Source organism: Pipistrellus hanaki (assembly GCF_964339955.1).
Source record: "Pipistrellus hanaki genome assembly, chromosome: 6".
NCBI lineage: Eukaryota > Metazoa > Chordata > Mammalia > Chiroptera > Vespertilionidae > Pipistrellus > Pipistrellus hanaki.
The window spans coordinates 39,299,875-39,313,871 of NC_140508.1; positions in this window are offsets into that span (position 1 = coordinate 39,299,875).

Here is a 13,997-nt window from a genome sequence, read left to right on the forward strand (position 1 = left end):
AGTTCATGTATAGTCTGTGCAGATGAATAGGTCCATAAAGGACACCCCCAATAGACTAAATTATATTTTTGTATGGATTTTAGTATATGTGTATATATTTGTTTCTTTCCTTTTTTTTTTACTTCCAATTTTTTACTCCAAATGAAGAGCCATTCTTTTAATTCACATCAGTAAATCTTGGTACCATGAATTTATTTTTAAAAAATTTTTATTCATCACTCATGGACAAGGACAACAGTGTGATGATGGTGGGAAGGGGGGGTGAGGGGGGGGTCAGGAGTGGAAGGTGGTGGAGGTGGAAGAGGGCATAGAGAGGATAAATGGTGATGGGGGAAAACAAAAAACTTTTCTGTAAAAAATACCCTTCCCTTCTCACCCGAAAAAGAGACTTGACCACCACCCAGGAGGAGGAACATGCTTGGGAAGGTGCAGGGAATAGCACAGGGCAATGTGTGTATGGAAGGAGGATGTAAGATAGAGGGAAATAGTCATAAGAGGTAAAAGGGTAGACAGATTTTTATGTACAAACTAGAGGCCCGGTGCCTGAAATTCATGCAAGAGTAGGCCTTCCTTCCCCTGGCTGCTGGCCCTGGCTTCCCTCTGGCAACTTGGACCCAGGTTTCCCTCTGGCTCCGTCAGGCACCCAAGACCTGGGCTTCCCTTGCAGCCCCAGCTTCATCCACAAGGATGCCTGCAAGGATGTCTGGTCTAATCAGGATATTATGCTTTTATTATTATAGATTTTGTTTTGAGAATTCCTTCATATAATAGAAACCAGTTCATATTATATTTTCTTGTATCAGGAAGTATTGTATCAGGTTACTGTGTGATCATTTAATAAAGATTTTATGCATCTTTATGTATATATTCTTTGCCATTGTAATTTTAAATGAAATCTGTTCTTACAGTTTTATGTATGTGAAGCATTATTGGATTTCTTCTATGCACCCTTGAAATATGATTAGGAATCCAATTCACTGTGCACTTTTAAAAAAATCTTAAAAATAAAAATTGAATGAAAACAATTTAATTGAAATATTGTTGGTATTTTATGGGAATATATGTTCTTAACTTTCACATGGCTGTTCTAATTTCAGTCCTTTTTCTCATTTTGGAATGCCTATTTCTGTTTTTGATACTATTTTTTTTTTTTTTCCTTTAGGGTAACCCATTAATACTCAAGTGTTTTTAGGCTTTTTGGTATATCTACTTTATTACCAAATCAATAGATTGAAGAGTGAATTGCCAATCAGACTGATTATTTACTGCTTCTCATTCAGGCAAAAACCAGACATTTGACTAAAAATCTCTTTTAGAACTGAACCAATTGAACCCACCTTCACAATTTTTAAAAAACTTTTTATTTATTTTTGGTTAATCCTCACCCAAGGATATTTTTCCATTGATCTTTTATTTATATTTATTTATTTATTTATTTATTTATTTATTTATTTATTTATTTATTTTAATATATTTTATTGATTTTGTATAGAGAGGAAGGGAGAGAGATAGAGAGCTAGAAACATCGATGAGAGAGAGTCATCGATCAGCTGCCTCTTGCACACCCCCTACTGGGGATATGCCCGCAGCCAAGGTACATGCCCTTGACTGGAATCGAACCCGGGTCCCTTCAGTCCCTAAGCCGACGCTCTATCCATTGAGCCAAACCGGTCTTGGCTCCATTGATCTTTTAGAGAGAGAGGAAGGGAGGGGGAAGATAGAGAGAAACATTGATGTGAGAGAAACACATTGATTGGTTGCCTCCTGAAAGCACCTCGACCTCGGCCCAGGCTGGGGAGGAGCCTGCAACCACACTACGTGCCCTTGACCTGAATTGAACTGGACCCTTTGGTCCACAGGCCAACACTCTATCCACGAAGTCAAACAGGCTAGGGCCTTCACCATTTTATACACACATTTGGTTCATTTGAAACATTTTATGAATTGAACATAAAATGTTTTTTTTTTTTTTTTTTTAAATGTTTAAAGAACTATCATCTTTCAATAATAGCTTTGAATAGTTGAATGGAATAAGTCAGTTGAAACAGAGGAACCCCATGGTAGGAAAACAATGCCTGAATACTCCTTATTGCTTCCAAGTAGTGGAAGATAGTTATGAAAAGCTTCTTTCTTCACACTCTCTCATACTTTCCTGAGAAGGGTACTTTTTATCATCCAACTGATCAGGAAAAGAAATATAGTTACTGTTACTGTAAAACTTGCTTCCCAACGACCCTAATTTCTCGGTGCTTGAAAATGATTAGCATTATAATACTTCTAGAGTCCTGATGCACAAAATTCTTACAAGGGGCTTGGCCCTCGCAGCCCCGGCTTCGTCCGAAAGGTGGTTTGGATGGTTGTCTGGATGGTTGTTCTGCTGTTTGGTCTAATTAGCATATTAGCTCTTTATTATATAGGATTGCTTTAAAAAATTAAAGAAAGAGGGGGAGCTACACAAATCTGTGCTTTTGAATTATACATAAATTGTACACAGAAACATTGATCAGTTGCCTCCCTTACATGCCCCAACCAGGGAGGAACCTGCAACCTGGTTATGTGTCCTGACTGAGAATGGAACCTGTGTCTTTTGGTGTGAGGGACGACACTCCAACCAACTGAGCCACACTGGTTTTTTAAGTGTACAGTTCAGTGGCATTAGCTACATTCATATTGTGTAGTCATTGCCATCATCCATCTCTAGAACTTTTTCATCATCCCAAACTAAGACTCTGTACCCATTCATCACTAACTGCCCATTCCACTCTGCCCCCAGCTCCTGGTAACCTCTAGTCAACTTTCTGCCTCTATAAATGTGTTTGTTCTAGGTACCTCATATAAGTGAAATAATATCTAATAAAAGAGTAATATGCAGATTGACCGTCGTGCCAACACACAAGATGGCTGCGCCCATGTGGTCAAAGATCCTGCCCCTATGTGGACACAAGATGGCCAGCAGGGGAGGGCAGTTGGGAGGGACCAGACCTGCAAGGGAGGGCAGTTGTGGGAGATCAGCTAAGCAGGGGAGGGTAGTTGGGAGGCACCAGGCCTGCAAGGGAGGGCAGTTAGGGATGACCAGGCTGGCAGAGAAGGGAAGTTGGGGGCAAACAGGCTGGCAGGGGAGCAGCTAGACATCAATCAGGCTGGCATGGGAGTGGTTAGGGGGTGATCAGGCTGGCAGGCAGAAGCAGTTAGGGGCAGTCAGGAAGGCAGGCAGGTGAGCAGTTGGGTGCCAGCAGTCCTGAATTGTGAGAGGGATGTCCAATTGCTGGTTTAGGCCCTATCCCACTGGTCCCAGATTGGAGAGAGTGCAGGCTGGGCTGAGGGACACCGCTACCCTCCCCTCCCCCCAATGCACGAATTGGGGCTCTAGTCCTATATACTAAAAGCCTAATATGCTAAGTATCCAGTCATCTAGTCAGCCAATCAACCATTCAAAGTTTAATATGCTAATGATATGCTAAGGCCACTCAACTTCTCTCTATGATGTATACTGACTAGCAGGAGCAGATACTTTGATGGTAGGTTAGCTTGCTACTAGGGTCCAGTGGATTGGGACTGAACAAGACTGGACACTCCTTGGAGCCCTCCTGCATCCCTCCCAGGCCCCAGTCATACACCAGTGGAGTCCCACTGCCTGGCCTGAATGCTTTTACAATCCTGGACCCCTCAGGGGATGTCAGAGAGTCAGTTTCGGCCCAACGGTGGAATGATTGGTTGCTGAGACTCACCAGGGGACAGATGCCCAACACAGAAGCTGCCCCCATGCTGGTCAGTGCACTCCCACAGGGGGAACGCCACTCTCCTGCCTGCACAGTAGTGTTAAGGATGTCCAACTAAGCCGTCAGTCGGACATCCCCCAATGGCTCCCGGACTGAGAGGTGCATGCCAGGCTGAGAGACTCCCCCTTCTCCCCCCCAGTGCATGGATTTCATGCACCAGGCCTCTAGTTATATAATATTACCCATTGTGTTTATGGGTTTCTTGCTCATTAAAAAAAACAAAAAACACTAAGCCTTTACTATGTGCTTAGTATTGTGCTAGGACGTGGTCAGCAAGCTGTGGCTCTGTTGACTAGTGAGTTTGCTGACCACTGACCTAGACTCTCAATTCCAATAATTACAGGCTGTTTTTGTTCCTTGTGATTAAGCCCAGTGGTCGGCAAACTCATTAGTCAACAGAGCGGCAAACGATGGCTCGAGAGCTGCATGTGGCTTGTGAGCCACAGTTTGCCAACCACTGTGCTAGGATATACAAAAAAGCATAAGATGTGTCCTCAGAGAAGTTTTAATGTAAATGATTCTTATTCAGTTCTGTATTTCTCTTCCCTCCCAACCCCTTCCCAGGATGGATTCAGCCCTTACTGTTAGTATTCAAAAGAATGTTATTGTTTTTTTTCATTTAGATTATGTTAGGGAGTCATAGTAACAAATAACATCAACAGAAAAAATGTAAAGAGGTCAGTCTACATTATTTTCTCATATTTCCTGAGAAGGCAACACACAAGCCTTTTGGTGATTTTCATCCAGTGTCTTAATAGTCCTTGGTCCTCAAATGTTTCATAACTCTCGTAAAATTTCTTTTAACCTACTTTTGTCTGGGGTGGGACTTCATTCTAGTCTCTGAAGTTTAAACATCCAGATAAGAGTGTTTGAATTCTGGTGTTTGTTTTTCTTAAATATTAACAAGAAACCCCAAATGGCCTCAACAGGTGTCCTTCACATCTCTTATCTCGGCCCATTGATTCAAAACTTAATTTTCCTGGCAACGGATGTATCATTTTACTATTTTATTCACATTCTTCCTTGTTGAAAGGAAGTATGCTTCATTGTGCAGGTTCAGTGGGACATGATCAATTCGTATTACCTCCCCTGCTACTTTCCTGGTCAGAGCCACACTTTTCTCTTGCTTCAGGAGCTGATAAACTTTGCCTTCTTTCTGCCTTGGCAGCCTACTTTCAGGCTATTCTTAAAGAAGCCAGAGGGATGCTTTTTATAAATCATATCAGATGATTGGAATCAGTATAAATAATTCTTCAAAACACTCCAGTGGCTCCTCCCCATTTTGCTCAGAAAAGTAATAAGATCTGCTCTATCAATCTCCCCCAACAACCCACCCCCTCTTGCCACACCCAAGCCACACCCTCCCAAGTCTCCCCCATGCCCTTGTACAACCTTCCTCTTTCATGGTCACCCTCTCCATGCCTCAGTGCCAGAACATCTCTTGGCCTCATCTTTAATATCTTGCCTCTAGACACTCCACTGCCGCCACGCCAGCCTCCGCCTGAGCCTTGGACTCCCTTGGCATGCTTCTGCATCAGGACATCTGACGGGTGGTTCTTCCGCCTGGACCACTTTAACCAGATTTCTGACTCCCTCCCACCTTTGCTCATTTTCTCAATAATCACCTGCCACACACATGTCCCTCCACCCACATGTACCTCCACCCCACAGGCCCCTCCTCACCCATTCTCGCATGTGGATATGCGTAGGAATATTTCTAGATACCCACTGGCTGGGGGAACTGCTTGGAACCTGTGTGAGACTTACTGCAGGGAGTGCTCTCACTGCTGGAATTGCTGTTGCTCTGGCGTTTGCCCTGGCTGGAGGCAGAGAGGCTGCGGGGAGGCCGCGGGGCCCAGAGGAGTTTCTTTAAAGGACCCTGCTGCCAGCAGGATCTGGTCAGAGCCCTGGCACCCTTCTTAGAAAGTTTGGGGAAGCGGAAACCCCTGAGCCGGAGGAGGCTGTGGAGCTGGTGGGGCCTAAAGAGCTTGTTCCTACACTTGGTTCTGCACCCGGGCTGTATCTGCAGCGCTGCACCTGTCCCTCTGGGGGTGATGGGTCCACACCCGGAATCACGGGGATGTCTGAGAAAGCCAGGCATCCCAGTAGCTTCAGAGAGGCCCCAAGAATATGGCCCACAGGGATTTCGAGCCCTGGCGGATTGCAGGACAGGTAGTAGCTGCCAACACAGGCGTTAAAACAAATGATGCTGTGCTGATAACCTCATCTCTGTGTGTGTGTTTTTTAAAGTTAGGTTCAAGGTAACACATGTTTTTTGCCAGCTATTGCCCAACCACCATCCACCATCAGTAGATAATTTACATTCTCATCAGCTGTGGGCTAATTTGTTACTCCCAACCCTTGATAACTCTGCATTTCCATTAAAAAAAAATCTTCGCCAATCTCACAGGCAAAAAATTGTATATTATTACTGTTTCAGTGTAGGCAGCTTTGATTGCTATTGAGGATGAACATCTTTTTACCTCTTGATGGATGATTTGTGGGTTTTGCTTTCAGGAATTATCCTTTGTTTATTTATTTTTTTTAATTGTCAAATTATGAAAGAGCTTTAGCAGTTAACCGCAGCTTTACACATTGCACCCGTGTTAGACAGTGGGAATTTTTGATACAGAAAAGGGGAGGGGCATTGGCCAGGAGAGCAGGGGGAGCCAGAGAGGCCGTGGACATGCCCCAGATAGAGTTGTCAATGCTGACGCAGGCCAGGCCTTGAGATATGGTCTCATGGCCCCTTCCCAGCACGTAGGCCTTCTTTCATAGATTACTGTCAGCTTTCTGAATAACAGGATGACCCTGTGAATAACAATGGCATGACTTTGACATTGCTTGGGAAAAACTGTTTTGTCTTGGGTTGCTTGTTCTGCAAAAACAGGATGTGGTTAATGCGCTTAAAAGTGGTCCCCCCAAAAGGGTTGCTGCTGCTATTCGGATTCCCTGCATGGAGAATGGCAGAGCAGTCGCCTGGTTGACTGGCCGGCTAATAAAGGCTCCCTAAATTTTAATTTGGTCTGGGCTCCAGTGGTTGTTCATTCAAGTTTGCTGCACCACAACCCGGTTGACTTTTTATTTTTATTTTTTTCTGGTCATGTGAAACTTTAAAATGGTTAGATAATCAACAATGTTGACCTTTTCTTTTATGAGATCCAGTTTTGCTGTCTGTGGAGAGCGGCTACAGTGTTTGGACAGGTTCAAGCCTTGGACTAATGAGAGGGCACAGCCCTCTCGTGGGAAAGCCACGTGCAAGTCCCACCTTGGAGGGCAAAGCCGCCCGGCACACTATAGCCAAAGGCTAGAGTTGTAAGCTTGATCTTATGGTCCAAACCTGTGGTCCTGTTTGGCTGAGTGATATGGGTTGCAGGAAGTGCAGGAGGTAAACAAAGCTTGATCAGGTGCATGTAACTGAGTAGATTCAAAATCCAGGAAAACATCGCAAACATCTTGACCACGCCCCTACTTTGCCTCATAGAATCTGACTATAATATAAAGACTTGGCTTGCAGGCTCTGGTGCTGTCTCTCCATCAGTGAGGGCAGCATCCCACCTAACCCCAGCTTTATTCTCTTGCCTATCTTCTCCATCCTTCACTGCCCCCTCTCAGGTACACCCTTAGCTGTGCCAGCGCAGCACAATTGTCTTTCTTAGAAAAGTGTCTCTCACCACTCCCTACATGAATATTTATATTTCTTCTAAGTGTTCTATGATTTGATCACATTGAAATATTTATGTAATCTGGAATTGTTCAGGTTGAATATGTGCTATAATTCTCCATCCTTCTCAGTGTGCTCCCCTCTGTGCAACATGACCCGGCAGATCTGCCCATGAGGAGGTGGAATCTGTTTATCCACCTCATAAGTCTGGGTTGGCCTTGTGACTTCTTTGATAGAATGGAGTGGGAGTGACAAAGTGCCATTTCCAGGACTAGATCTTAAGAGACCCTTAATACTTGTTCTCTTGGAACCCTATTGGGCCACCGTGTGAACAAGCCTGCTGGGTGAGGGGATGCATGTGGCCTGTTGCTCTCCATCACTCTGGCTGACAGCAAGCCAGCTTCCAGAGGTGTGAGTAAGGTTATCTTAAACCAGCTCATCCCTACCCAAGATACCACCTGCGTGATAGCTGATAGTAGCAGACACATGAATGAGTCCATCCAAGACCAGAAAAAGAGCCGCTGTGGTGAATTTAGCCCCAATTGCTGACCCACAGTGACATGAACTAAATAAATGGTGGTTATTTGTAAGTCTCTAAGGTTTGGAGTTTGCCCTGCTGGGAATCCCATTTTATTTTTCCAAGGGCTGGTGAGTGGTCTAACATCATAACTGAAAATTCAGCCCATCTTTCCTCCACTGATTTGAAATGTCACTTGTTCCAAATATATTGTCTTGGTTCTGCCTCTGGCTTCTCTATTATGTCCTGTTTGGTTTGTCCATCCTTTTGTGTAATAGCCTTGTTCAGTGATATGTTTCAATATCTGGATAGACAGGTCTCACTTCATTACTCTTTTCTCCTATAATTCTCAGCTATTCTCATATTTTTATTCTTCCTGAAGTACTTGGTATTCTTTTCCAATATTTCAAAAAAAATATGTTGAGCTTTTGTTTGGGTGGCATTAAACATATAATTTAAAAAGTATTGATATTTAAAAAACATTAAGGTGTCTAGAAACACAATATTTTGAATCATTTAAGTCATATTTCATATATTTCAGCATTTTATAGTTTCCCTCAGATTTTTTATTGAAATAATTTTTAATATATTTAAATTTTATATTAAAAAGGGGGGATATTTTTATTATATTTTATAGCTTATTGTTTTTGATATTTAGGAAGACTATTGACCTCAATATATTAATTTTGTGACTGACCATTTTCCTGAAATTTGTATTCTAGGAAAATGCTTAAAGTTGTTTTTTTAGCTATGTACATTGTCTTATTGCAAATTATATTTGTAGAGGGCCTCCTGGGGAGGCACATGGGCATTTCTTTTAATTGTTGCCAGCTGAGACTGAGACAATTGGCAGAGCGAATCTAGGATATACATTTCCCCAAGATGGCAGAAATGTAATCAGCTTGGCCTTCATATCAAGCCCAGGTGTTGGCAGGGGCAGGTCTAGGTATGTAAATCCAGAGAAGCAACAGGAATGCTAGGGCCTACTTAAGAATGCAAATAAGCTCCTTTGATCCTAAATTTTGGTGTTACATCCTGGTATTAGGGGTATAAAATAAATGCGCTGGGAGTCATCATAGTCATTGCAGCCTCTCCATCAGAGAGGAAGGATGGTGTCCCACCCAGCTCCCAGTTTTAAATCTATCTCTGTGTCTTCTCTCTTTACTTCTATTATTTCTCAATCCCTGGCCGCCTCCACTTAAACCGGTTCCTTAATCTCTTTCCCCACTGGATGAGGAAAAGGGAGATCTCCGCCATGTTTGGCCCCTGCTGCATCAGGCCCCCGCAATATTCTTTCCCATATTTTCTCCCTCTATTTTGTTGTTACATCTTATTGTTTTGGCTCACACTTAGAGAATAATGTTAAAGAACAGTGGTGACAGGTGCACCCTTTTCTCAGTCTTGCTGGTACCATTCTCTTTAAACAAGATAGTAACTCTTTGAGAGTAGGGTCTATGTTTGTCCTTTTATTCTTTTTCTCGTGATACTTAGCATCTCGCCTTGCTTATTTTTAACATTAAACAAATATTTAGTAATTCAAGGATCAGACACTTATTGCAGACCTTCCTTGTTTCAGACATGGTTCTAGGAACTGGGTGTGCATAAGGTTCCTGACTTCGGCGATATTTTTGTCCATTTATATTTGCATGGGCTTTGGAGTTGGATAGAACTAGGGCCTACCCCTGGCTTTGTGTCTTACCAGTTGTGGGACTTTGGAAATGGACATCACCTTTCTAAATTTCAGTTTTATCCCCCTGAAAATCTGGAAATTAATAATAACCCTCTCATGAGTTTGTTGGGAAGATTGGAAATACATGTGTAAAAGCACAGTGAAAGAGTTCTGAAAGAACCCCCGTGGAATTGGAGGGACTGGCACTGTATTTTGATGACATTTGGTAGCTGGGATATTGAGCCCAAACCCAGAAATCTGACACTGAAGCCACCCTGCCTTTGGGCGCCAGGTGGCGCTCGTACACCACCAGAGAAGTCCTGCAAATGCTTCAATCTGAAGTTTCTGTTCTGCAGAAGGGAATGCTGAGGCTCTACGTGAAGTCCTGCAACAGATTCACTTCCGGCAGACTTCTGGGCCACGGCTCCAGTCTCCAAAGGAGGGTTTCTTTAATACACATGCATTCCCAGGTCAGGCTGCAGTGACGGCGAAATCCTCTTCCTGTGAATGCAGTGACACTGTCTTTTCTTGCTTGGTCTTTGTGTCTTTTAAACAGCTTCCTTCCAGGGAAAGAAAAGGCCAAAGGAAAGGAGGGGAAAGAAGATAGAGAGGGTATTATCTGAACTCAGGGATCACCGCTGACCTGCAGAGAAACAAAGGGTAGAAATACTCTGAGCAAGTCGCTTGCCCTGAGCCAGCCTGGGCTTCTTCGGATATGGAAGGAGGGCACTGCCTCAGGGCTTTCAGTCTTTAGGGGGGTGGCTTTTTATTGTCACCTCTCCTCGCTTCCCCTGAAAGATCAATGCTGCCTTGACCTCCCTCCTTCTGGTTTGTTTTCTCTGTTGTTCCTGGGCTCTCCGTTATCAGTCTGCAGGGATGAAGTGGTTCAAAAAAAGGTTCTGCCACTTACCACGTGAGCTAGTATCCTCTTTGAGCCTCAGTTTACTTACTGCCAAATGAGGTTAACAAAACATACTTGGAAGTGTGGCTCTTATAGATTTGAACAAAATAATAAATATTTGGTGAATCATTTTCTTTCTTATATCTCTGAACAAATGCAGACTAACAATGACAAAGAATTTAAGTCACACATCTTCTGAGATTTGTTTCCATTGTCATCACTTCTGAGCCATCACATTTGTTCCTCTTCCATTGGACTCGCTCTCAATGACATGATTATTTTTCCCTTCATTTGTTTATGGAAAGATATTTATTAAGCACCTGATATGCTCCAGGCACTGTCCTAGGTACTGCTGAGAATCTGATAACAAGAAGAACAAAATCCCGGAATGAATATTTAGTGGCAGAAATAAATAATAAGTAAAAGAGCAAATTAATAATAGATAATTATAAATAATTACTATGAAGGAATCAAATAAATGCCATAGTTTAAAAAATAATAATGGCCCTAGCCAGTTTGACTCAGTGGATAGAGTGTTGGCCCACGGACTGAAGGGTCCTGGTTTGATTCTGGTAAAGGGCACGTATCTCAGTTGCAGGCTCGATCCCCAGCACTGGTTGGGTTGCATGTGGGAGGCAACCAATGTGTCTCTCGCACATTGATTTTTTTTTCTCTTTCTCTCCCCCCGCTTCCCTTCCACTCTCTTTAGAAATAAATGGAAAAATACCCTCAGAGGAGGATAAACAACAACAAAAATAAAAATAAAAAATACTGAGGGGAGTGCTATCTAAGGATGGTCAAGAAAGGTCTTCATGGGGAGGTGATATCAAAATCTGGAGGAAATGGAGATGACAATGACTACCTTCCTGTGGAGAAGACTAGGAAACAATCCATGAGCACCTACTGAAATAGTTTATTTTAATAATCTTAAGATAATAAACACAGCTATGCTTACAATAAATGTAATGATGCCATCCATTTTACAGCCGATATTAAAATATTTTTGGGGGAGATTGTATCAAATGTATCTTTATACCCTAGAGCTTTACTTTCAGCCTGATCCATGGTAGGTGCCCAATAAGTGCTTGTTGAATGAATAAATGGTTCCACTGATCCCCCAGTGTAGACAGTCAGGCATAATTGCCCCATTTTAGGGATATTAAGTGACTTGTCTCTGGCCTTAGGGCTCACAAAGGAGTGGAATTAGAACTAGAGTCCTGATTTTTTTTTTTTTAAATTACGTTGACTTCAATGTTCTTTTCAATATTCCAATTATAGGAATTAAAGTTTCATCCTGACATTTATGGAAGTTGTCTTCAGGGTATTTGGATGTGTAGGTGTGTATAGTCCACATATCTGACAGAAAACCAGTACCATCTTGTAGGGAATAAGCTGTATTTCAGTAATATCGGTATTAATCCAAGTGGAATTATCCACACCTCCTACACTCCACCCATAAAAGTCCAGGCAGGTTTGCACCTGCCAATTGCTGATTCTTGGGCATGTTCCACAAACCAACGATTGGCTCAAAAATGTCAAAGCTTCTGTGAGTTGCTATTAGAGGAAGATTCCAAAGCTTCAGGAAGGATGTGGTGGCAGCACCTTTTATACTGGAGAAAATCAATATTTGAGGGGTGGGAGATAGATTTCTTCACATTCCCATTTATATCTATTCCTCCTTTGGGAGGTGAAGTTCAGAGAGACCTCACATGTATTTCATATGTTGGTGCAGTAAGTTAACTAAACAGATGCTGGCATAGAACGAGTCAAAGTTAAGATTTCTGGTCAAACAATGTGGTGATCGCCAGAGGGAAAGGGGGTGGGGACTAGGCGGAGGTGGGTAAAAGGGGGGGAAATGGGAATGGGAAGAGACTTTGCTTGGGGTGATGGGCACATGAGGCAGCATGCAGATGATATTCTATTGAGTTGTATCCAATATCGGGGTGAACCAATATCACCCCAGTACAATAAAATTAAAAAAATAAATAAAAGTAACAAAAAATTAAACATCTCTCATGGTGATCTGGAATGCTACCTCTGAGTCCTCATTTTAGGTAGAATATTTGCCTTGCAGTCTTTCTTTAAATACACATCTATTAATCAATCACTGTGCTAGGTGCTGGGAGAGAAGCAAAGAAGAATACAGTTTTTCTGCCCAAGAAACTGATAGAATGTTTGATTGTTCATTCATTCAACAAGTCTTACACTGAATGTCAGACACGGTGCTAGGCTCTGGAGGAAGCAAACAGTAACGTATTTTGCATGCCCATTGTGGGCAGACACTGATGGTTCAAAGTGAGTTTTTGGGTGCTGACTCCTAGGCTCACAGACCCCTCAGAAGCTGAGGTCCAGAGAGGTCCGGTGATCTACTGGAGGTCACACTGCTTGTGCGAGGGTTCACCTTTGGGCATCCTGGCTCCAGAACCTGAGCCTCAACGGAGTCCCTGCCCTCGGGGAGCTCACAGCCCCCTTGGGGAGACAGAAATGTAAAGAGATGAGCCGCAGTCCAGCAGGGCTGTGATGGAGGGTAACCAAGCAGGACTCTGGAACTGGCTGCTTGGAGCAGCTGGGAAGCCATCACCGGACCGGAGACGCTGACCCGTCCACAGCTTCGTCACAAATAACTAAACATGCAAAAGCACCTCTTTTCTTCTTACACAGTTCCCGCTTTGCTGCTAGGGCGTATCATGCTGCTGAGGTCATTTTAATAATGCTATTTTTAAAGTAATATAAATAAGCTTTTGATGGAAGCAATGGATGACATTGGGGTTTGTAAGATATGGCAGGTATACCTGGCATAAAGGGTCTCACTGTGTGCTCTTGCTTTTCTCTCTCACCTTCTTTTGTTTTGGGGTTGGCTGAGCCACGGTGGAAGTCTCCAGGCGCCAGTAGCTCTCTCAGACCACAAGCACTAGAAACAGCATCCAGGGGACATGGGTAGACAGATTCAGCCAGAACATGAGACTTTACCTGTTGATTCTCTGCTTGCTCACTGTCCCTCAGAATCTTGCGTCTTCCATCTCCTTTTCCTGAAGTACAATGTCAATGTCTAGCTATAGTCTCAGAGGACACAGCTCACCTCTTTAAGGAAGCCTTCCCAGCAGCACTGAGCGCCTCTTGCCAAATTCCTCTGGGATCCACACCATTGATCTCACTATTAAATAGGCGCTGCTCTGATCGCTGATGTTTTCATATTATGACTTCCGATCTCATATCTCTGCATACTCTACTCACTACCCTTTTCCTCAAACAGAAGCTTTCCGTTGGTTATACATCTAGGGTAGGGCTTCCTTTAAAAGCCAAATGTGCACCTGGAAGTTTCTCTCCTTTTTTAGTTTGTAAGCAAACCAGTTTCCCTAGTCCTATTTTGCTCAAAAATCAGTTCTCCTTGTGACTGACTACTAACACTTTAGCAAAAAACTTTATTTACATTTAAGTTTTTAAAGTGGGTATCAGCCTGGTTGTTG